At 55.2% G+C, this 22,586-nt stretch overlaps 1 long non-coding RNA gene across 4 annotated transcripts in view; it reads right to left on the reverse strand.

The window, feature by feature from the left end:
- Positions 1-22,586, reverse strand: part of LOC148149216 (uncharacterized) — a 66,652-nt gene that overhangs the window by 8,115 nt on the left and 35,951 nt on the right. For 3 of the 4 annotated variants that reach the window (XR_015758229.1, XR_015758228.1, XR_015758230.1), the window contains exon 3: positions 9,515-9,598. The exons of the other annotated variant lie outside the window; for it this stretch is intronic. This is a non-coding gene — a long non-coding RNA (uncharacterized LOC148149216). The remainder of the gene's footprint in view (positions 1-9,514; positions 9,599-22,586) is intronic. 4 annotated transcript variants of the gene reach the window in all.

A 22,586-nucleotide genomic window follows, 5' to 3' on the forward strand; every position in this document is an offset into this window, starting at 1 on the left:
AAATTGTTGGAGGGAATCCTGAGGGACAGGGTGTACATGTATTCGGAAAGGCAAAGACTGATTAGGGATAGTCAACATGGCTTTGTGCGTGGGAAATTATGTCTCACAAACTTGATTGACTTTTTTGAAGATGTAACAAAGAGGATTGATGAGGGCAGAGCGGTTGACGTGATCTATATGGACTTCAGTAAGGCGTTCGACAAGGTTCCTATGGAAGACTGATTAGCAAGGTTAGATCTCACAGAATACAGGGAGAACTAGCCATTTGGACACAGAACTGGCTCAAAGGTAGAAGACAGAGGTGGTGGTGGAGGGTTGTTTTTCAGACTGGAGGCCTGTTACCAGTGGAGTGCCACAAGGATTGGTGCTAGGCCCTCTACTTTTTGTCATTTATATAAATGATTTGGATGCGAGCATAAGAAGTACAGTTAGTAAGTTTGCAGATGACACCAAAATTGAAGGTGTAGTGGACAGCGAAGAGACTTACCTCAGATTACAACAGGATCTGGACCAGATGGGCCAATGGGCTGAGAAGTGGCAGATGGAGTTTAATTCAGATAAATGCGAGGTGCTGCATTTTGGGAAAGCAAATCTTAGCAGGACTTATACACATAATGGTGAGGTCCTAGGGAGTGTTGCTGAACAAAGGGACCTTGGAGTGCAGGTTCATAGCTCCTTGAAAGTGGAGTCGCAGGTAGATAGGATAGTGAAGAAGGCGTTTAGTATGCTTTCTTTTATTGGTCAGAGTATTGAGTACAGGAATTGGGAGATCATGTTGCAGCTGTACAGGACATTGGCACTGTTGGAATATTACATGCAATTCTGGTTTCCTTTGTATCCAAGGATGTTGTGAAACTTGAAAGGGTTCAGAAAAGATTTACAAGGATGTTGCCCAGGTTGGAGGATTTGACCTATAGGGAGAGGTTGAGTAGCCTGGGGCTGTTTTCCCTGGAGTGTTGGAGGCTGAGGGGTGACCTTATAGAGGTTTACAAAATCATGAGGGGCATGGGTAAGATAAATAGACAAAGTCTTTTCCCTGGGGTCCGGGAGTCCAGAATTAGAGGGCATAGGTTTAGGGTGAGAGGGGAAAGATATAAAAGAGACCTAAGGGGCAACTTTTTCACACAGAGGGTGGTACGGGTATGGAATGAGCTGCCAGAGGAAGTGGTGGAGGCTGGTACAATTGCAAGACTTAAGAGGCATCTGGATAGGTATATGAATAGGAAGGGTTTGGAGGGATACGGGCTGGGTGCTGGCAGGTGGGACTAGGTTGGGTTGGGATGTCTGGGCGGCATGGACGGGTTGGACTGAAGAGTCTGTTTCCATGCTGTACATCCCTATGAGTCTAAGTATGGAGTTTGGGTGCTGGTGAGTGAGAGATAGAATGCCACGTGGGTGAGGTGGTAGGTAGATTCTGTGCTGGGTGGGTGAGGTATCAATGAATGAGGGAGTAAAGGTGCCAGTTCAGTGGGGCATTAGGGTGCCAATTAAGTGGATGAGCGTTTAGGTCAGGTGCTGTGTGGGGAATTCGGGTGAGTACCAGGGAGTGAGGATGTGAGGGTGGGAGAGGGTCGGATTGTAGGGGTTTGGTGGAGGGGCAAGGTCAAGGGTGCAGGAGGGAGAGGGTCGGGTGGGGCAGCAAGGGAGGGGGAGGGTCGGGGGTGGGCACTGAGTGTGGGGGTGGGTTAGGTGGTGGAGGTGAGGGTGGGAGAGGCTCGCTGTGTGGAGGTGTTGAATGTGGTGTGTGAGAGGTCAGTGTGTGTAGTTGGGGGAGGGTCAGGTTGTTGGGGGGATGGAGGGGAAGGGGCCGCGTGTGGGGGAGGTAGGGGAGGGTCAGGGTGTGGGGAAAGTGGGAGATGATCAGGGCTGGGCTTGGGGGATGGTTAGACTGTGGGGTGTGGTGGAGGATCGGGGTTTGGGGGCTTGAATGTAGTGTGGGAGGTCAGGGTGAGTCAGGGTTTGAGTACCTCAGCATCTAGTGTATGTTCTGAATCCTCTAACTTTTCCTGAGTAAACATTGAACTAAACTGAGTTAGTCCACCTGCATCCTTTGACCCTAACAGGATGTGAACAGGTACCTCCTGATCCATTCCATCCCTTCTCATCCTGAATCTCCTGAAACTTCAAACAAATGCTCCCTGTCACCTTGTCTCCTCTCCACTGAGACGGACTTGTGCAAAATACAGTGACGATTTACCAGAAAGATTCCTGGATTGTGGGGCAAAACAATGAGGAGAGATTAAACAATGGGGGTTTTATTTCCAAAGACAGAGGCTACATTGATGGGGTGCTGTGAAATTGGCCTGGAAGTTGTTTTTGTGGGAGTTTAAGCAGTTTCTTTGATGTCTGAGCAGACACACCCCTTTACACTGCTGCCAGGAGATGGGCAGACTGACTCCTCCGGTTGAACAGTCATTACTATTCAAACTTCTGAGTCATCCTCTTTCCACTACCTGTTCCAACGCTCCTTCAATTCTATCAATATCATTAATCCAGCCCTTTTCCAAGTTTCCTGAAACCTGGAATATTTATTTTCCATTCCTGTCTGGAGCCAGGTTTCTTTCAATCCATCCTTTCATCTGAACCTGCTCTTCTCAGATGGGTGAATTTCCAGTGCTCACTATGCTAATGTAAAGCCCACCCTCTAGGTCCATCTTTCACTCAAAACTGTCGCTCACAAAACTGCTAATGTTACCAGTGTAACATCATTCAAATTTTCTCTACGCCCATTGTATGTACTGTATATTAAATTTTGCTTTTACGGATAAAACAGTTTCCGTTCCTGGAATATCTGCACTATCTTTACCTGCCTTTGCTTTCCAAGCATCACTCTCACTCCCCCTCAAATTTACCTCCTCGCACCCAGTGGTTAGCACTGCTGCCTCACAGCACCAGGAACCTGGGTTCAATTCTGGCCTCGGATGAGCATCTGTGTGGAGTTTGCACATTCTCCCTGTGTCTGCATGGGTTTCCTCCCACAGTCCAAGGATGTGCAGGTTAGGTGAATTGGCCATGCTTAATCGCCCATAGTATTAGGTGCATTAGTCGGGGATAAATGTAGGGTAGGGGAACGAGTCTGGGTGGGTTACTCTTCGGAGGGTCGGTGTGGACTTGTTGGGCCAAAGGGCCTGTTTCCATACTGGAGGGAATTTAATCTCACTATCAGAAAATTTGTCATTTCTAGGATTGCTGATGTGGACCAGCATTTGTTGCCCTCGAGAGGGTGGTGGTGAGCTGCCTTTCTGAACCACTGCAATCCACACACTGTGGGTTGATCCATAAGGCCATTCAAGGAGGGAATTCCAGAATGTTGACCCAGCCACAGTGAAGGAATGGCAATATATTTCCAAGTTAGGATGGGGAGTGGCTTGGTGGGGAACCTGCAGAGGGTGGTGTCCCCGTGTATCTGCTGCCCTTGTCCTTCGAAATGGAAGTGATTGCAAGTTTGGAGGGTGCTGTCTAAGGAGCCTTGGTGAATTTCTACAGTGCACCTTGTCGATAGTACACACTGCTGCTACGGAAGGAGAGAGCGGTGAAGGTGATTGATGGAACGCCAATCAGATGGCGAGGGGTGAGACTTCTTGAGTGTGTCCGGAGCTGCACCTATCTGTCCTGATGTCCCTCCCTAAGGACATCAGGACATCAGGCCTTTCCTTGTGTTTATTTCATTGGTTTCAGCATGTCAATGAGATTTCTCCACCCAAACACAATAGCAGGGATATTCCTGGTATCTTGTAGGCAACACACACTTCCGAATTCTCAGTAGTGACCACAGAGAATGTTATTGACCTCAGGAATAATCAGAACTTTCTATGCTCCCCATCACAGTGTCCTTCCGTACTGTTCATCTCTCTCTCTTTCGATTGCTCCCTGTTCCCACTCAGAAGGTGCCTGCGTGCTGTGCTTAAACTGTGTGCAATGTCACATCACGAGGTGTGTACAGGGTTTTGGGGTGTGTCAGTGGAGTTAATTCCTGGCAATGAACCCAGATGGAGTTTCTGGCTGAGGGCCCATTGCAGTGAGTCACAAGGGACTCTACAGAAAGCAGGGGATTTCCTGCACCCTATACCGAAAGACAAAAAGAAAGAGACAGAGAGAGAAAACTAATAGGAGACATCAAGATAAGCTACAAAGCCAAAGCGTAGCAAGATATGAGACATTCTGAAAGGTAAATGAAGACAATATTCCCACTGATCACTGTGTTCCTAAATAGATATTTACAATAATTGCCAAGTAAATGACGGAAATGTTTTAAATTGTTTCCAGACAGTTGATGAGGCCAGGAATAGTGAGAAATAGCTTTAAGGATTAAATGAAGAAAATAGCAACAGGATGGCAGAGTGAGGCAACTTGCATTCATGTGGCACCTTTCCAGTGTAATATCACAAAGTGCCTCATGGGAACATATTTAAATTTGACACCATCAAAGCGATGAGCACACGCTAGTTGAAATAGGTTGGTACACCTTAAAGAAGCACATTGAGGTAAAGAGGGGGTCAGGAGGAGGGAGGAAATGACAGAGGTGAGTGCTTCAGAGGCTCTGAGTGACCAACCTGCCGAAAGGGTTACAACGGACAGGCCCGGGAGGCCAGAATGAAAGGGGCAGAAATCCTGAAGCCTATGGGGTGGGAGGAGATTCCAGAGTTATGAAAGGGATGGAAATCTACAGGGATTTAGAAACAGGACAAAACTGCAAGCTAAGCAGCAACAGCTAACTTTACCCGTGTTTCTTTGCAGATAGGAAAGAAAAGTCATCTGAAGAGATCGAGGGAAGGTAAGTCAGACAAGTACTGACACTGGAGCCAGAGAAATGATAGAAGCGATATTCAGACTTCAACAGAGAAAAGGTGAGGATGGTCTAAAGGAGGAGAGAGGATGGAAGGGTTGAGGGAAAGACACACTGGAGAGAGGACGATTGAAATAACTCCACAGAGGCTGGTATCCTGTCACCAAGTCACACTTTATTTAAACATGGAGAGTCCCTCAACATTGACCCAGCTCTCAGAGTGAACAGGATGTCAGCCAGGGCTCTGTTTGGACTAGGCTCGCAGCCCCAATCAGAGGACTCATACTTTATGAGGCTGATCTCGTTACAATCAATGTAACTAACCATGATGTGGGAGATGACAACGCATTGACTGGCATTTGGAGCTGGGTGGACATTCCAGTGAAGGGAAGGTGATTTTTGAAAGCAGCGATGATTGGAGGAGATGGGTGGTCAGGAATGAGATAACTGGACATGGGGAGAAGGGGAAAGTAACTGAACCTGGGGTGGGGGAGAGGGGGTAGGGGAGAGTGACTGAACCTGGGATGGTGAGGGGGTGACTGAATCCCAGGGTGGGACGAGTGACTGAACCATGAGGGTGGGGATGTGTTATGAACCTGAGGGTGGTTGGGGCCTGTAAGAGCTAAGTTGGGGCATTATGTGCAGTTGGGTGCAAAAGGTGCAGATTGAATAGGTCCCTCTCCACGTGGAGACACAGGTACAGGAAATGGAGGATCACTGAGGCAGGATGACTGGTGATGGAGTAATTTGATGAAAGTGTTGAGATCTGGTTTGTGAAACCAGCTCAGGTGGTCGTGGTCAGTGAGACAGAGATACAACAAACACTGAGAGAGACTGGGACTGAGGGGAAGGGATCCTCAATACATTGGGCAGCCTGGACATTATCACTGTAATCAAAGGGAAACGTTTCTTCATATATATCCTCCATCCTTCATAGTTTTGTACATCTCAATCAAGTCCCCTCTCAATCTCCTCTGTTCTGAGGAAGACATGCCCATGTCTAATCGCTCTTCATCACTGCTACTGTCAATATCAAGGGTTAGTACAGAGGGAACGCTGAACCATTGGAGGGTCAGAGCTGAGAGCGTGCTGTACTATTGGAGGTTCAGTATGGAGGGAATGCTGTATTATTATAGGATCAGTACTGAGGGAGCGCTGCACTGTCAGAGGGTCAGTACTGAAGGAGTGCTGCACTATCAGAGGGTCAGTACTGAAGGAGTGCTGCACTATCAGAGGGTCAGTACTAAGGGAGTGCTGCACTGTCAGAGGGTCAGTACTGAGGGAGTGCTGCACTATCAGAGGATCAATACTGAAGGAGTGCTGCACTATCAGAGGGTCAGTACTAAGGGAGTGTTGCACTGTCAGAGGGTCAGTACTAATGGAGTGCTGCACTGTCAGAGGGTCGGTGTTGAGGGAGTGCTGCACTGTCAGAGGGTCAGTACTGAGGGAGTGCTGCACTATCAGAGGATCAGTACTGAAGGAGTGCTGCACTATCAGAGGGTCAGTTCTGAGGGAGTGTTGCACTGTCAGAGGGTCAGTACTAAGGGAGTGCTGCACTGTCAGAGGGTCGGTGTTGAGGGAGTGCTGCACTGTCAGAGGGTCAGTGCTGAGGGAGTGCTGCACTGTCAGAGGGTCAGTACTGAGTGAGTGCTGCACTATCAGAGGATCAGTACTGAAGGAGTGCTGCACTATCAGAGGGTCAGTTCTGAGGGAGTGTTGCACTGTCAGAGGGTCAGTACTAAGGGAGTGCTGCACTGTCAGAGGGTCGGTGTTGAGGGAGTGCTGCACTGTCAGAGGGTCAGTTCTGAGGGAGTGCTGCACTGTCAGAGAGTCAGTTCTGAGGGAGTGTTGCACTGTCAGAGGGTCAGTGCTGAGGGAGTGTTGCACTGTCAGAGGGTCAGTGCTGAGGGAGTGCTGCACTGTCGGAGGGTCAGTACTGAGGGAGTGCTGCACTGTCAGAGTGTCAGTTCTGAGGGAGTGCTGCACTGTCGGAGGGTCAGTACTGAGGGAGTGCCGCCCTGTCAGAGGGTCAGTACTGAGGGAGTGCCGTACGGTCAGAGGGTCAGTGCTGAGGGAGTGCTGCACTATCCGAGGGTCAGTACTGAGGGAGTGCTGCACTGTCAGAGGGTCAGTTCTGAGGGAGTGCCGCACTGTCAGAGAGTCAGTGCTGAGGGAGTGCTGCACTGTCGGAGGGTCAGTACTGAGGGAGTGCTGCACTGTCAGAGGGTCAGTTCTGAGGGAGTGCTGCACTGTCGGAGAGTCAGTACTGAGGGAGTGTTGCACTGTCAGAGGGTCAGTACTGAGGGAGTGCTGCACTGTCAGAGGGTCAGTACTGAGGGAGTGCTGCACTGTCAGAGAGTCAGTTCTGAGGGAGTGTTGCACTGTCAGAGGGTCAGTGCTGAGGGAGTGTTGCACTGTCAGAGGGTCAGTGCTGAGGGAGTGCTGCACTGTCGGAGGGTCAGTACTGAGGGAGTGCTGCACTGTCAGAGAGTCAGTTCTGAGGGAGTGCTGCACTGTCAGAGTGTCAGTTCTGAGGGAGTGCTGCACTGTCGGAGGGTCAGTACTGAGGGAGTGCCGCCCTGTCAGAGGGTCAGTACTGAGGGAGTGCTGCACTGTCAAAGGGTCAGTTCTGAGGGAGTGCTGCACTGTCAGAGTGTCAGTTCTGAGGGAGTGCTGCACTGTCAGAGGATCAGTGCTGAGGGAGTGCTGCACTTTCAGACGGTCAGTGCTAATGGATTGCTGCACTGTCAGAGGGTCAGTTCTGAGGGAGTGCCTCACTTTCAGAGAGTCAGTACTGAGGGAGTGCTGAACTGTCGTTGGGTCAGTACTGAGGGAGTGCTGCACTGTGGTTGGGTCAGTACTGAGGGAGTGCTGCACTGTGGTTGGGTCAGCACTGAGGGAGAGTTACACTGTCAAAACATGTGAGAGAGGATTTGTGCCTGAGAGAGGGTGAGTGGGGAAGCATGTGTGAAAGAGAGTAAACATAATGGTGAAGATGTGGGTGTGTGTGTGTGTCAGAGAGAGCAGGAGGTTGTGCAAGTGTTTGAGGTTACAATGTGAGCATCTGATACAGAGTGTTTGTGAGTGCTCATGAGATAGAATCTGAGGGAGAGATTTTGAGAAAGCCATTGCACATCAGTTATTGGGTGGGGGGTGTGTGAGTGAGTGTGAGAGAAGAGTGTTGTGTGAGAGGGAATCTGTTTATATGACAGAGTGTGTGTAAATTATGTGTGAGTGTGTGGGTGGGTGGGAGGGAGTGTATGAGAGAGTAACTTTGTGCAACAGTGTGTGTAAAAGAATGAGAATATAATGGAGAATGTCAGAGTGTGAGCTAAAGAGCTTTTTTTGAGAGAGTGCATGAGTGAGTGAGAAAAGAGAGTGAGAGATAAAGAGAGTGCGGGAGAGTGAGAGAGAGACAGCATGACTGACTGTGAAGGAGAGTGAGTGTGATGGAGAGTATAAGCCTGTATCTTGTCAGGCAGACTCAGGCTGTGGGGTTGGGTTGTCAGCCTGTAATCTGACAGACAAAGCCAGGTTGTGGGTGTCTTGTCAGGGTCCGTATCCTGTCAGTGATCAGCCTGCATCTTGTCTCGCCTGTATTGTCTCAATCGTTAACCTGTATCTTGTCAGCCTGTACCGCAACAATTTTGTCAGTGGTCACCCAGCATCTGACAGACTCGAGGCAGAGAACTGTGAATTGCGATACACACTATTCTTTTCCATATTTGTAGAATTTATTCAGTACATTCCTTGACCCTGACTTGCTGCAGCTGTTCGCCAAAACAAACTTTCTTGGAGAGTGGTTAAACCAGACTGATCTCTCATCGTTCAATCAGCCTCCAATCACAGCTCACTACCTGATTTGGGGAATAGCAAGAATCTGAAGCAAACACACTGTGTTTTGACTGCTGGTCGATGCAAATAATGCGCGAAACCAACTTTTCATTGAGAGAGAGAGAGAAACAGAGACGGAGAGAGACAGATAGAGAAAAAGGGAGAGAGAAAGAGAGACAGAAACACAGAGAGAGAGAGAAAGACATGGAGAGACAGAGAGAGAGAAGAAGAGGGAGAGATAGAGAGGGAGGGCTGGAGAATACAAGGAGAAAGACTGGGGAAAGAAACAGAAGGGGAGAGAGATAGAAAAAAACAGTAGTAAACAGATTGAAATAATTCAGATAAAGGACCTCTGGGACCGATGGAGGGAGACAGACAAACAATGCTGACATATCCTGAGGTGAAACAGGCTGGGATTTTGCCTTTAATTGATATTGAAGGCATCCTGCATATTAACATTTAACCCTTTGCACTTGAGTTTATTTTAAGAAAAACAGTTTCAATAACGGGATGTGGGTGTTAATGGCTAAGCCAGCATTTATTGCCTGTCCCTAGAATCAATCACATTGCTGTGAGTGAGGAGTCAAACATATCCCCCCCCCCAAAAGGAATGAGTGAACCAAATGGGGCATTATGGCAGTCAATCACCACTGGGCTAGCTTTTAATCGAGACTTTTAATCAAATTCAAGTTTCATCATCTGCTATGCTGGGATTTGAAGCCATGTCCTCAGAGTAATATTCTGGCGTTTTGGATTATGAGTCCACTGACATTTCCACGGCACCAGTGCATCCCCAATACCTCAGGCTTTCCAATGCCTGATGTGAATGTACAAGTGGACATACAGGCAGTTCATCAGGATAGCCAGGAACAAAGCAGAATATTATCAATGTACCTGAAGGTCCCAAAGTCTGTTCCCGGAGTTGCTGTAGCCTTTAAAAGATTGGTGTATTCCCATCTGGAAAAAGCCCTAAAACAGCTGGAGACAGTAGGGAAAGTACAATGTGCTACCTTGAATCTGTGACTTGTTTCTTTATAAATGTGCACCGCTGTTAACCTATTTTAGTACTGTTCACAATCTCCAGGAGATGACATGCATTTTCCTATTCACTCAGCCTGTCTAAAACACACTGAGACATCTCTGCATCCTCCTTACACCTCACCCTCCCACCCAGCTTTCTCCCTGCAATTTCTGCACCACTTTGCTATCTTTCTTTCTTGCCCCATCTCAACTATCTCTCTGTCCCTCATCTCTGCTGTTTTTGTATCTGACTCTTCCTGTCTTTTTTTTTAATCTCTCTCCCTCTTTTCTGCTGTCTTTCATTTTGGCCATGTCTCAGCTCTCTTTCACTCTCATGTCTGCTGTCTCTGTATCTCTCTTCTTTTTCTTTCCCCAGTGCGCTCTCTCTCTCTCTCTTTCTCCCCCTCATCTCTGCTGTCTTGATATGTCTTCTTCCTGTCTCTATCTCTCCTCTGTGCAGTCTCTCTCTCTGTTTTCCTTGCTGTGTATCTCTCTTTCCCAACCTCCCCCCCCCATCTCTGCTGTGTGTGTGTCCCTCTCCCCCCATCTCTGCTGTGTGTGTCTCCCTCTCTCCCCCATCTCTGCTGTGTGAGCCTCTCTCTTTCCCCATCTCTGCTGTGTGTGCCCCTCTCCCCAATCTCTGCTGTGTGTGTCCCTCTCCCCCCCATCTCTGTTGTGTGTCTCTCTCTCCCCCCATCTCTGTTGTGTGTGCCCCACTCCCACATCTCTGCTGTGTGTCTCTCTCTCCCCCCATCTCTGCTGTGTGTGTCTCTCTCCCCCATCTCTGCTGTGTGTGCCCCTCTCCCCAAGCTCTGCTGTGTGTGCCCCTCTCCCCCCCATCTCTGCTGTGTGTGCCTCTCTTCCCCATCTCTGCTGTGTGCCTCTCTCCCTCATCTCTGCTGTGTGAGCCTCTCTCTTTCCCCATCTCTGCTGTGTGTGCCCCTCTCCCCAATCTCTGCTGTGTGTGCCCCTCTCCCCCCCATCTCTGCTGTGTGTGCCTCTCTCTCCCCCATCTCTGCTGTGTGCCTCTCTCCCTCATCTCTGCTGTGTGCCTCTCTCTCCCCCATCCCTGCTGTGTGTGTCTCTCTCCCCCCATCTCTGCTGTGTGTATCTCTCTCCCCCCATCTCTGCTGTGTGTCTCTCTCTCCCCCCATCTCTGCTGTGTATCTCTCTCTACCCCCATCTCTGCTGTGTGTCTCTCTCTCCCCCCCATCTCTGCTGTGTGTCTCTCTCTCTCCCCCCATCTCTGCTGTGTGTGTCTCTCTCCCCCATCTCTGCTGTGTGTATCTCTCTCCCCCATCTCTGCTGTGTGTGCCTCTCTCTCCCCCCATCTCTGCTGTGTGCCTCTCTCTCCCCCCATCTCTGCTGTGTGCCTCTCCACCCCCCCATCTCTGCTGTGTGTATCTCTCTCCCCCCATCTCTGCTGTGTGTCTCTCTCTCCCCCCATCTCTGCTGTGTGCGCCTCTCTCTCTCCCCCATTTCTGCTGTGTCCCTCTCTCTCCCCCCCATCCCTGCTGTGTGTCTCTCTCCCCCCATCTCTGCTGTGTGCCTCTCTCTCTCCCCCATTTCTGCTGTGTGTCTCTCTCTCTCCCCATCTCTGCTGTGTGTGCCTCTCTCTCTCCCCCATCTCTGCTGTGCGTGCCTCTCTCCCCCCCATCTCTGCTGTGTGCCTCTCTCCCCCCCATCTCTGCTGTGCGTGCCTCTCTCCCCCCCCATCTCTGCTGTGTGTGCCTCTCTCTCCCCCCATCTCTGCTGTGTGTGTTTCTCTCCCCCCATCTCTGCTGTATGCCTCTCTCCCCCCCCATCTCTGCTGTGTGCCTCTCTCTCTCCCCCATCTCTGCTGTGTGTGCCTCTCTCTCTCCCCCATTTCTGCTATGTCCCTCTCTCTCCCCCATCTCTGCTGTGTGTCTCTCTCTCTCCCCCATCTCTGCTGTGCGTGCCTCTCTCTCCCCCATCTCTGCTGTGTGTGCCTCTCTCTCTCCCCCATTTCTGCTGTGTCCCTCTCTCCCCCCCCATCTCTGCTGTGTGCCTCTCTCTCCCCCATCTCTGCTGTGTGTGCCTCTCTCTCTCCCCCATTTCTGCTATGTCCCTCTCTCTCCCCCATCTCCGCTGTGTGCCTCTCTCTCTCCCCCATCTCTGCTGTGCGTGCCTCTCTCTCCCCCATCTCTGCTGTGTGTGCCTCTCTCTCTCCCCCATTTCTGCTGTGTCCCTCTCTCCCCCCCATCTCTGCTGTGTGTCCCTCTCTCCCCCCCCATCTCTGCTGTGTGCCTCTCTCCCCCCCATCTCTGCTGTGTGTGCCTCTCTCTCCCCCCATCTCTGCTGTGTGTGCCTCTCTCTCCCCCATCTCTGCTGTGTGTCTCTCTCCCCCCTATCTCTGCTGTGTGTGCCTCTCACCCCCCATCCCTACTGTGTGTGCCCCTCTCCCCCCTTCCCTACTGTGTGCCTCACTCCCCCCCCCCATCTCTGCTGTGTGTGTCTCTCTCTCCCCCATCTCTGCTGTGTGCGTCTCTCTCCCCCCATCTGTGCTGTGTGTGCCTCTCTCTCTCCCCCATTTCTGCTGTGTCCCTCTCTCCCCCATCTCTGCTGTGTGCCTCTCTCTCTCCCCCATCTCTGCTGTGCGTGCCTCTCTCTCCCCCATCTCTGCTGTATGTGTCTCTCTCCCCCCATCTGTGCTGTGTGAGCCTCTCTCTCTCCCCCATTTCTGCTGTGTGCCTCTCTCTCCCCCCATCTCTGCTGCGTCTGTCTCTCTCTCCCCCCATCTCTGCTGTGTGTGCCTCTCTCCCCATCTCTGCTGTGTGTGTCTCTCTCCCCCCATCTGTGCTGTGTGTGCCTCTCTCTCTCCCCCATTTCTGCTGTGTCCCTCTCTCTCCCACATCTCTGCTGTGTGCCTCTCTCTCTCCCCCATCTCTGCTGTGTGCCTCTCTCTCTCCCCCATTTCTGCTATGTCCCTCTCTCTCCCCCATCTCTGCTGTGTGCCCCTCTCTCTCCCCCATCTCTGCTGTGTGTGCCTCTCTCTCTCCCCCATTTCTGCTGTGTCCCTCTCTCTCCCCCCCATCCCTGCTGTGTGTCTCTCTCCCCCCATCCCTGCTGTGTGCCTCTCTCTCTCCCCCATCTCTGCTGTGCGTGCCTCTCTCTCCCCCATCTCTGCTGTATGTGTCTCTCTCCCCCCATCTGTGCTGTGTGAGCCTCTCTCTCTCCCCCATTTCTGCTGTGTGCCTCACTCTCCCCCAATCTCTGCTGTGTCCCTCTCTCTCCCACATCTCTGCTGTGTGCCTCTCTCTCTCCCCCATCTCTGCTGTGTGTGCCTCTCTCTCTCCCCCATTTCTGCTGTGTCCCTCTCTCTCTCCCCCATCTCTGCTGTGTGTGCCTCTCTCTCTCCCCCATCTCTGCTGTGCGTGCCTCTCTCCCCCCCCATTTCTGCTGTGTCCCTCTCTCTCTCCCCCATCTCTGCTGTGTGTGCCTCTCTCTCTCCCCCATCTCTGCTGTGCGTGCCTCTCTCCCCCCCCATCTCTGCTGTGTGCCTCTCTCCCCCCAATCTCTGCTGTGCGTGCCTCTCTCCCCCCCCATCTCTGCTGTGTGTGCCTCCCTCCCCCCCATCTCTGCTGTGTGTGCCTCTCTCCCCCCCATCTCTGCTGTGTGCCTCTCTCCCCCCCATCTCTGCTGTGTGCCTCTCTCCCCCCCCATCTCTGCTGTGTGCCTCTCTCCCCCCCATCTCTGCTGTGTGCCTCTCTCCCCCCCATCTCTGCTGTGCGTGCCTCTCTCCCCCCCCATCTCTGCTGTGTGCCTCTCTCCCCCCCATCTCTGCTGTGTGCCTCTTTACCCCCCATCTCTGCTGTGCGTGCCTCTCTCCCCCCCCATCTCTGCTGTGCGTGCCTCTCTCCCCCCCATCTCTGCTGTGCGTGCCTCTCTCCCCCCCCCATCTCTGCTGTGTGCCTCTCTCTCCCCCCATCTCTGCTGTGTGTGCCTCTCTACCCCCCATCTCTGCTGTGTGCCTCTCTCCCCCCCATCTCTGCTGTGTGCCTCTCTCCCCCCCATCTCTGCTGTGTGCCTCTCTCCCCACCATCTCTGCTGTGTGCCTCTCTCCCCCCCATCTCTGCTGTGTGCCTCTCTCCCCCCCCATCTCTGCTGTGTGCCTCTCTCCCCCCCCATCTCTGCTGTGTGTGCCTCTCTCCCCCCCATCTCTGCTGTGTGCCTCTCTCCCCCCCCATCTCTGCTGTGTGCCTCTCTCCCCCCCCATCTCTGCTGTGTGCCTCTCTCCCCCCCATCTCTGCTGTGTGCCTCTCTCCCCCCCATCTCTGCTGTGTGTGTCTCTCTCCCCCCAACCCTGCTGTGTGTGCCTCTCTCCCCCCCATCTCTGCTGTGTGCCTCTCTCTCCCCCCATCTCTGCTGTGTGTGTCTCTCTCCCCCCCATCTCTGCTGTGTGCCTCTCTCCCCCCCCCATCTCTGCTGTGTGTCTCTCTCTCCCCCATCTCTGCTGTGCGTCTCTCTCCCCCCATCTCTGCTGTGTGTGTCTCTCTCCCCCCCATCTCTGCTGTGTGCCTCTCTCCCCCCCCCATCTCTGCTGTGTGTCTCTCTCTCCCCCATCTCTGCTGTGCGTCTCTCTCCCCCCATCTCTGCTGTGTGCCTCTCTCTCCCCCATCTCTGCTGTGTGTGTCTCTCTCCCCCCCATCCCTGCTGTGTGCCTCTCTCTCCCCCATCTCTGCTGTGTGCCTCTCTCTCCCCCATCTCTGCTGTGTGTGTCTCTCTCCCCCCCATCCCTGCTGTGTGCCTCTCTCTCCCCCATCTCTGCTGTGTGCCTCTCTCTCCCCCATCCCTGCTGTGTGTCTCTCTCCCCCCATCTCTGCTGTGTGCCTCTCTCCCTCATCTCTGCTGTGTGCCTCTCTCCCTCATCTCTGCTGTGTGTGTCTCTCTCGCCCCCATCTCTGCTGTGTGTGCCTCTCTCTCCCCCCATCTCTGCTGTGTGTGCCTCTCTCTCCCCCCATCTCTGCTGTGTGTGCCTCTCTCTCCCCCCATCTCTGCTGTGTGCCTCTCCCCCCCCCATCTCTGCTGTGTGTGCCTCTCTCCCCCCCCATCTCTGCTGTGTGTGCCTCTCCCCCCCCCATCTCTGCTGTGTGTATCTCTCTCCCCCCATCTCTGCTGTGTGCCTCACTCTCCCCCCATCTCTGCTGTGTGTATCTCTCTCCCCCCATCTCTGCTGTGTGTGTCTCTCTCCCCCCCATCTCTGCTGTGTGTGTCTCTCTCTCCCCCATCTCTGCTGTGCCTCTCTCTCCCCCCCATCTCTGCTGTGTGTATCTCTCTCCCCCCATCTCTGCTGTGTGTGTCTCTCTCTCCCCCATCTCTGCTGTGTGTATCTCTCTCCCCCATCTCTGCTGTGTGTGCCTCTCTCCCTCATCTCTGCTGTGTGTCTCTCTCTACCCCCCATCTCTGCTGTGTGTATCTCTCTCCCCCCATCTCTGCTGTGTGTGTCTCTCTCTCCCCCATCTCTGCTGTGTGTCTCTCTCTACCCCCCATCTCTGCTGTGTATCTCTCTCCCCCCATCTCTGCTGTGTGTGTCTCTCTCGCCCCCATCTCTGCTGTGTGCCTCTCTCCCCCCCCATCTCTGCTGTGTGTGCCTCTCTCTCCCCCCATCTCTGCTGTGTGTGCCTCTCTCTCCCCCCATCTCTGCTGTGTGCCTCTCTCCCTCATCTCTGCTGTGTGTCTCTCTCTCCCCCCATCTCTGCTGTGTGTCTCTCTCTACCCCCCATCTCTGCTGTGTGTATCTCTCTCCCCCCATCTCTGCTGTGTGTCTCTCTCTCCCCCCATCTCTGCTGTGTGTGTCTCTCTCGCCCCCATCTCTGCTGTGTGCCTCTCTCCCCCCCCCATCTCTGCTGTGTGCCTCTCTCCCCCCCCATCTCTGCTGTGTGTGCCTCTCTCTCCCCCCATCTCTGCTGTGTGCCTCTCCCCCCCCATCTCTGCTGTGTGTATCTCTCTCCCCCCATCTCTGCTGTGTGTATCTCTCTCCCCCCATCTCTGCTGTGTGTGCCTCTCTCTCCCCCCCATCCCTGCTGTGTGTCTCTCTCCCCCCATCTCTGCTGTGTGCCTCTCTCTCTCCCCCATTTCTGCTGTGTCCCTCTCTCTCTCCCCCATCTCTGCTGTGCGTGCCTCTCTCCCCCCCCATCTCTGCTGTGTGCCTCTCTCCCCCCCATCTCTGCTGTGCGTGCCTCCCTCCCCCCCCATCTCTGCTGTGTGTGCCTCTCTCCCCCCCATCTCTGCTGTGTGCCTCACTCCCCCCCATCTCTGCTGTGTGTGCCTCTCTCCCCCCCATCTCTGCTGTGTGCCTCTCTCCCCCCCATCTCTGCTGTGTGTGCCTCTCTCCCCCCCATCTCTGCTGTGCGTGCCTCTCTCTCCCCCATCTCTGCTGTGTGTCCCTCTTTCTCCCCCCATCTCTGCTGTGTGTGCCTCTCTCTCCCCCCATCTCTGCTGTGTGTCTCTCTCTCCCCCCATCTCTGCTGTGTGTCTCTCTCTACCCCCCATCTCTGCTGTGTGTATCTCTCTCCCCCCATCTCTGCTGTGTGTCTCTCTCTCCCCCCATCTCTGCTGTGTGTGTCTCTCTCGCCCCCATCTCTGCTGTGTGCCTCTCTCCCCCCCCCATCTCTGCTGTGTGTGCCTCTCTCCCCCCCCATCTCTGCTGTGTGTGCCTCTCTCTCCCCCCATCTCTGCTGTGTGCCTCTCCCCCCCCATCTCTGCTGTGTGTATCTCTCTCCCCCCATCTCTGCTGTGTGTATCTCTCTCCCCCCATCTCTGCTGTGTGTGCCTCTCTCTCCCCCCCATCCCTGCTGTGTGTCTCTCTCCCCCCATCTCTGCTGTGTGCCTCTCTCTCTCCCCCATTTCTGCTGTGTCCCTCTCTCTCTCCCCCATCTCTGCTGTGCGTGCCTCTCTCCCCCCCCATCTCTGCTGTGTGCCTCTCTCCCCCCCATCTCTGCTGTGCGTGCCTCCCTCCCCCCCCATCTCTGCTGTGTGTGCCTCTCTCCCCCCCATCTCTGCTGTGTGCCTCACTCCCCCCCATCTCTGCTGTGTGTGCCTCTCTCCCCCCCATCTCTGCTGTGTGCCTCTCTCCCCCCCATCTCTGCTGTGTGTGCCTCTCTCCCCCCCATCTCTGCTGTGCGTGCCTCTCTCTCCCCCATCTCTGCTGTGTGTCCCTCTTTCTCCCCCCATCTCTGCTGTGTGTGCCTCTCTCTCCCCCCATCTCTGCTGTGTGTCTCTCTCCCCCCCATCCCTGCTGTGTGCCTCTCTCTCCCCCATCTCTGCTGTGTGTGCCTCTCTCTCCCCCATCTCTGCTGTGTGTCTCTCTCCCCCCATCTCTGCTGTGTGAGCCTCTCTCTCTCCCCCATTTCTGCTGTGTCCCTCTCTCTCCCCCCATCTCTGCTGTGTGTGCCTCTCTCTCCCCCATCTCTGCTGTGTGCCTCTCTCTCTCCCCCATCTCTGCTGTGTGTGTCTCTCCCCCATCTCTGCTGTGTGTCTCTCTCTCCCCCATCTCTGCTGTGTCTCTCTCCCCCCATCTCTGCTGTGTGTGCCTCTCTCCCCCCATCTCTGCTGTGTGTGCCTCTCTCTCCCCCATCTCTGCTGTGTGCCCCTCTCTCTCCCCCATTTCTGCTGTGTGTGTCTCTCTCTCCCCCATCTCTGCTGTGTGTGCCCCTCTCTCTCCCCCCATCTCTGCTGTGTCCCTCTCTCTCCCCCATCTCTGCTGTGTGCCCCTCTCTCTCCCCCATTTCTGCTGTGTGTGTCTCTCTCTCCCCCATCTCTGCTGTGTGTGCCCCTCTCTCTCCCCCCATCTCTGCTGTGTCCCTCTCTCTCCCCCATCTCTGCTGTGTGTGCCTCTCTCTCTCCCCCCATCTCTGCTGTGTGTGTCTCTCCCTCCCCCATCTCTGCTGTGTGCCTCTCTCCCCCCATCTCTGCTGTGTGCCTCTCTCTCCCCCATCTCTGCTGTGTGTGCCCCTCTCTCTCCCCCCATCTCTGCTGTGTCCCTCTCTCTCCCCCATCTCTGCTGTGTGTGCCTCTCTCTCTCCCCCCATCTCTGCTGTGTGTGTCTCTCTCCCCCCCATCTCTGCTGTGTGCCCCTCTCTCTCCCCCATTTCTGCTGTGTGTGCCTCTCTCTCCCCCATCTCTGCTGTGTGTGCCCCTCTCTCTCCCCCCATCTCTGCTGTGTGTCTCTCTACCCCATCTCTGCTGTGTGTGTCTCTCTCCCCCATCTCTGCTGTGTGTCTCTCTCCCCCATCTCTGCTGTGTGTGTCTCTCTCCCCCCCATCTCTGCTGTGTGCCTCTCTCTCCCCCCATCTCTGCTGTGTGTGCCTCTCTCCCCCCATCTCTGCTGTGTGTCTCTCTCCCCCATCTCTGCTGTGTGTGTCTCTCTCCCCCCCATCTCTGCTGTGTGCCTCTCTCTCCCCCCATCTCTGCTGTGTGTCTCTCTCCCCCATCTCTGCTGTGTGTCTCTCTCCCCCATCTCTGCTGTGTGTCTCTCTCCCCCATCTCTGCTGTGTGTGTCTCTCTCCCCCCCATCTCTGCTGTGTGCCTCTCTCTCCCCCCATCTCTTCTGTGTGTCTCTCTCCCCCATCTCTGCTGTGTGCCCCTCTCCCCCCCATCTCTGCTGTGTGTGCCTCTCTCTCCCCCCATCTCTGCTGTGTGCCTCTCTCTCCCCCATCTCTGCTGTGTGTGCCTCTCTCTCCCCCCATCTCTGCTGTGTGCCTCTCTCTCCCCCCATCTCTGCTGTGTGTGCCTCTCTCTCCCCCATCTCTGCTGTGTGTGCCTCTCTCTCCCCCATCTCTGCTGTGTGTGCCTCTCTCCCCCCATCTCTGCTGTGTGTGCCTCTCTCTCCCCCATCTCTGCTGTGTGTGCCTCTCTCTCCCCCCATCTCTGCTGTGTGCCTCTCTCTCCCCCATCTCTGCTGTGTGTGCCTCTCTCCCCCCATCTCTGCTGTGTGTGCCTCTCTCTCCCCCCATCTCTGCTGTGTGCCTCTCTCTCCCCCCATCTCTGCTGTGTGCCTCTCTCTCCCCCATCTCTGCTGTGTGTGCCTCTCTCTCCCCCCATCTCTGCTGTGTGCCTCTCTCTCCCCCATCTCTGCTGTGTGTGCCTCTCTCTCCCCCATCTCTGCTGTGTGTGCCTCTCTCTCCCCCCATCTCTGCTGTGTGCCTCTCTCTCCCCCATCTCTGCTGTGTGTGCCTCTCTCCCCCCATCTCTGCTGTGTGTGCCTCTCTCCCCCCATCTCTGCTGTGTGCCTCTCTCTCCCCCATCTCTGCTGTGTGTGCCTCTCTCTCCCCCATCTCTGCTGTGTGTCTCTCTCCCCCCATCTCTGCTGTGTGTGCCTCTCTCTCCCCCATCTCTGCTGTGTGCCTCTCTCTCCCCCATCTCTGCTGTGTGTGCCCTTCTCCCCCCATCTCTGCTGTGTGTGCCTCTCTCTCCCCCATCTCTGCTGTGTGTGCCTCTCTCTCCCACATCTCTGCTGTGTGTCTCTCTCTCCCCCCATCTCTGCTGTGTGTGTCTCTCTCCCCCATCTCTGCTGTGTGCCTCTCTCTCCCCCATCTCTGCTGTGTGTGCCTCTCTCTCCCCCATCTCTGCTGTGTGTGCCTCTCTCCCCCCATCTCTGCTGTGTGCCTCTCTCTCCCCCATCCCTGCTGTGTGTGCCTCTCTCTCCCACATCTCTGCTGTGTGTGCCTCTCTCTCCCCCATCTCTGCTGTGTGCCTCTCTCTCCCCCATCTCTGCTGTGTGTGCCTCTCTCCCCCCATCTCTGCTGTGTGTGCCTCTCTCTCCCCCATCTCTGCTGTGTGTGCCTCTCTCTCCCACATCTCTGCTGTGTGTCTCTCTCTCCCCCCATCTCTGCTGTGTGTGTCTCTCTCCCCCATCTCTGCTGTGTGCCTCTCTCTCCCCCATCTCTGCTGTGTGTCTCTCTCTCCCCCATCTCTGCTGTGTGCCTCTCTCTCCCCCATCTCTGCTGTGTGTGCCTCTCTCTCCCCCATCTCTGCTGTGTGTGCCTCTCTCCCCCCATCTCTGCTGTGTGCCTCTCTCTCCCCCATCTCTGCTGTGTGCCTCTCTCTCCCCCATCTCTGCTGTGTGTGCCTCTCTCTCCCCCATCTCTGCTGTGTGTGCCTCTCTCTCCCCCATCTCTGCTGTGTGCCTCTCTCTCCCCCATCTCTGCTGTGTGTGCCTCTCTCTCCCACATCTCTGCTGTGTGTCTCTCTCTCCCCCCATCTCTGCTGTGTGTGTCTCTCTCCCCCATCTCTGCTGTGTGCCTCTCTCTCCCCCATCTCTGCTGTGTGTCTCTCTCTCCCCCATCTCTGCTGTGTGCCTCTCTCTCCCCCATCTCTGCTGTGTGCCTCTCTCTCCCCCATCTCTGCTGTGTGTGCCTCTCTCTCCCCCATCTCTGCTGTGTGTGCCTCTCTCCCCCCATCTCTGCTGTGTGCCTCTCTCTCCCCCATCCCTGCTGTGTGCCTCTCTCTCCCCCATCTCTGCTGTGTGCCTCTCTCTCCCCCATCTCTGCTGTGTGTGCCTCTCTCCCCCCATCTCTGCTGTGTGTGCCTCTCTCTCCCACATCTCTGCTGTGTGTCTCTCTCCCCCCATCTCTGCTGTGTCTCTCTCCCTCCATCTCTGCTGTGTGCCTCTCCCCCCCATCCCTGCTGTGTGTCCCTCTCTCTCCCCCCCATCTCTGCTGTGTCTCTCTCCCTCCATCTCTGCTGTGTGCCCCTCTCCCCCATCTCTGCTGTGTGTGCCTCTCTCTCCCCCGCATCTCTGCTGTGTGCCTCTCTCTCCCCCCATCTCTGCTGTGTGCCTCTCTCCCCCCCCATCTCTGCTGTGTGTATCTCTCCCCCCCATCTCTGCTGTGTGCCTCTCTCCCCCCATCTCTGCTGTGTGCCTCTCCCCCCCATCCCTGCTGTGTGTCTCTCTCCCCCCATCCCTGCTGTGTGTGCCTCTCTCTCCCCCATCTCTGCTGTGTGTCCCTCTCTCTCTCCCCCCATCCCTGCTGTGTGCCTCTCCCCCCCATCTCTGCTGTGTGTCCCTCTCTCTCTCCCCCCATCCCTGCTGTGTGTGTCTCTCTCCCCCATCTCTGCTGTGTGTCTCTCTCCCCCATCACTGCTGTGTGCCTCTCTCTCCCCCATCTCTGCTGTGTGTGCCTGTCTCTCCCCCATCTCTGCTGTGTGTGCCTCTCTCTCCCCCATCTCTGCTGTGTGTCTCTCTCCCCCCCATCTCTGCTGTGTGTCTCTCTCCCCCATCCCTGCTGTGTGTCTCTCTCCCCCCATCTCTGCTGTGTGTCTCTCTCCCCCCATCTCTGCTGTGTGTGTCTCTCTCTCCCCCATCTCTGCTGTGTGTGCCTCTCTCCCCCCATCTCTGCTGTGTGTCTCTCTCCCCCCATCTCTGTTGTGTGTGCCTCTCTCTCCCCCCATCTCTGCTGTGTGCCTCTCTCTCCCCCATCTCTGCTGTGAGTGTCTCTCTCCCCCCATCTCTGTTGTGTGTGCCTCTCTCACCCCCCATCTCTGCTGTGTGCCTCTCTCTCCCCCATCTCTGCTGTGTGCCTCTCTCTCCCCCATCTCTGCTGTGTGTGTCTCTCTCTCCCCCATCTCTGCTGTGTGTCTCTCTCTCCCCCATCACTGCTGTGTGTGCCTCTCTCTCCCCCATCTCTGCTGTGTGTCTCTCTCTCCCCCCATCTCTGCTGTGTGTGCCTCTCTCTCCCCCATCTCTGCTGTGTGTGCCTCTCTCCCCCATCTCTGCTGTGTGTGCCTCTCTCTCCCCCATCTCTGCTGTGTGTCTCTCTCCCCCCATCTCTGCTGTGTGTGCCTCTCTCCCCCCCCCATCTCTGCTGTGTGTGCCTCTCTCCCCCCCCCATCTCTGCTGTGTGTGCCTCTCTCCCCCCCCCATCTCTGCTGTGTGTGTCTCTCTCTCCCCCATCTCTGCTGTATGTGTCTCTCTCCCCCCATCTCTGCTGTGTGAGCCTCTCTCTCTCCCCATCTCTGCTGTGTGTGCCTCTCTCTCCCCCCATCTCTGCTGTATGTGTCTCTCCCCCCCCCATCTCTGCTGTGTGTGCCTCTCTCTTCCCCCATCTCTGCTGTGTGTGCCTCTCTCTCCCCCATCTCTGCTGTGTGTGCCTCTCTCTCCCCCCATCTCTGCTGTGTGCCTCTCTCTCCCCCATCTCTGCTGTGTGTGCCTCTCTCCCCCCATCTCTGCTGTGTGTGCCTCTCTCTCCCCCCATCTCTGCTGTGTGCCTCTCTCTCCCCCCATCTCTGCTGTGTGCCTCTCTCTCCCCCATCTCTGCTGTGTGTGCCTCTCTCTCCCCCCATCTCTGCTGTGTGCCTCTCTCTCCCCCATCTCTGCTGTGTGTGCCTCTCTCTCCCCCATCTCTGCTGTGTGTGCCTCTCTCTCCCCCCATCTCTGCTGTGTGCCTCTCTCCCCCCATCTCTGCTGTGTGCCTCTCTCTCCCCCATCTCTGCTGTGTGTGCCTCTCTCTCCCCCATCTCTGCTGTGTGTCTCTCTCCCCCCATCTCTGCTGTGTGTGCCTCTCTCTCCCCCATCTCTGCTGTGTGCCTCTCTCTCCCCCATCTCTGCTGTGTGTGCCCTTCTCCCCCCATCTCTGCTGTGTGTGCCTCTCTCTCCCCCATCTCTGCTGTGTGTGCCTCTCTCTCCCACATCTCTGCTGTGTGTCTCTCTCTCCCCCCATCTCTGCTGTGTGTGTCTCTCTCCCCCATCTCTGCTGTGTGCCTCTCTCTCCCCCATCTCTGCTGTGTGTGCCTCTCTCTCCCCCATCTCTGCTGTGTGTGCCTCTCTCCCCCCATCTCTGCTGTGTGCCTCTCTCTCCCCCATCCCTGCTGTGTGTGCCTCTCTCTCCCACATCTCTGCTGTGTGTGCCTCTCTCTCCCCCATCTCTGCTGTGTGCCTCTCTCTCCCCCATCTCTGCTGTGTGTGCCTCTCTCCCCCCATCTCTGC

This window comes from Chiloscyllium plagiosum, unplaced genomic scaffold (assembly GCF_037043375.1).
Source record: "Chiloscyllium plagiosum isolate Xiang-an unplaced genomic scaffold, Cpla_swu_hap1 HiC_scaffold_9, whole genome shotgun sequence".
Lineage (NCBI taxonomy): Eukaryota > Metazoa > Chordata > Chondrichthyes > Orectolobiformes > Hemiscylliidae > Chiloscyllium > Chiloscyllium plagiosum.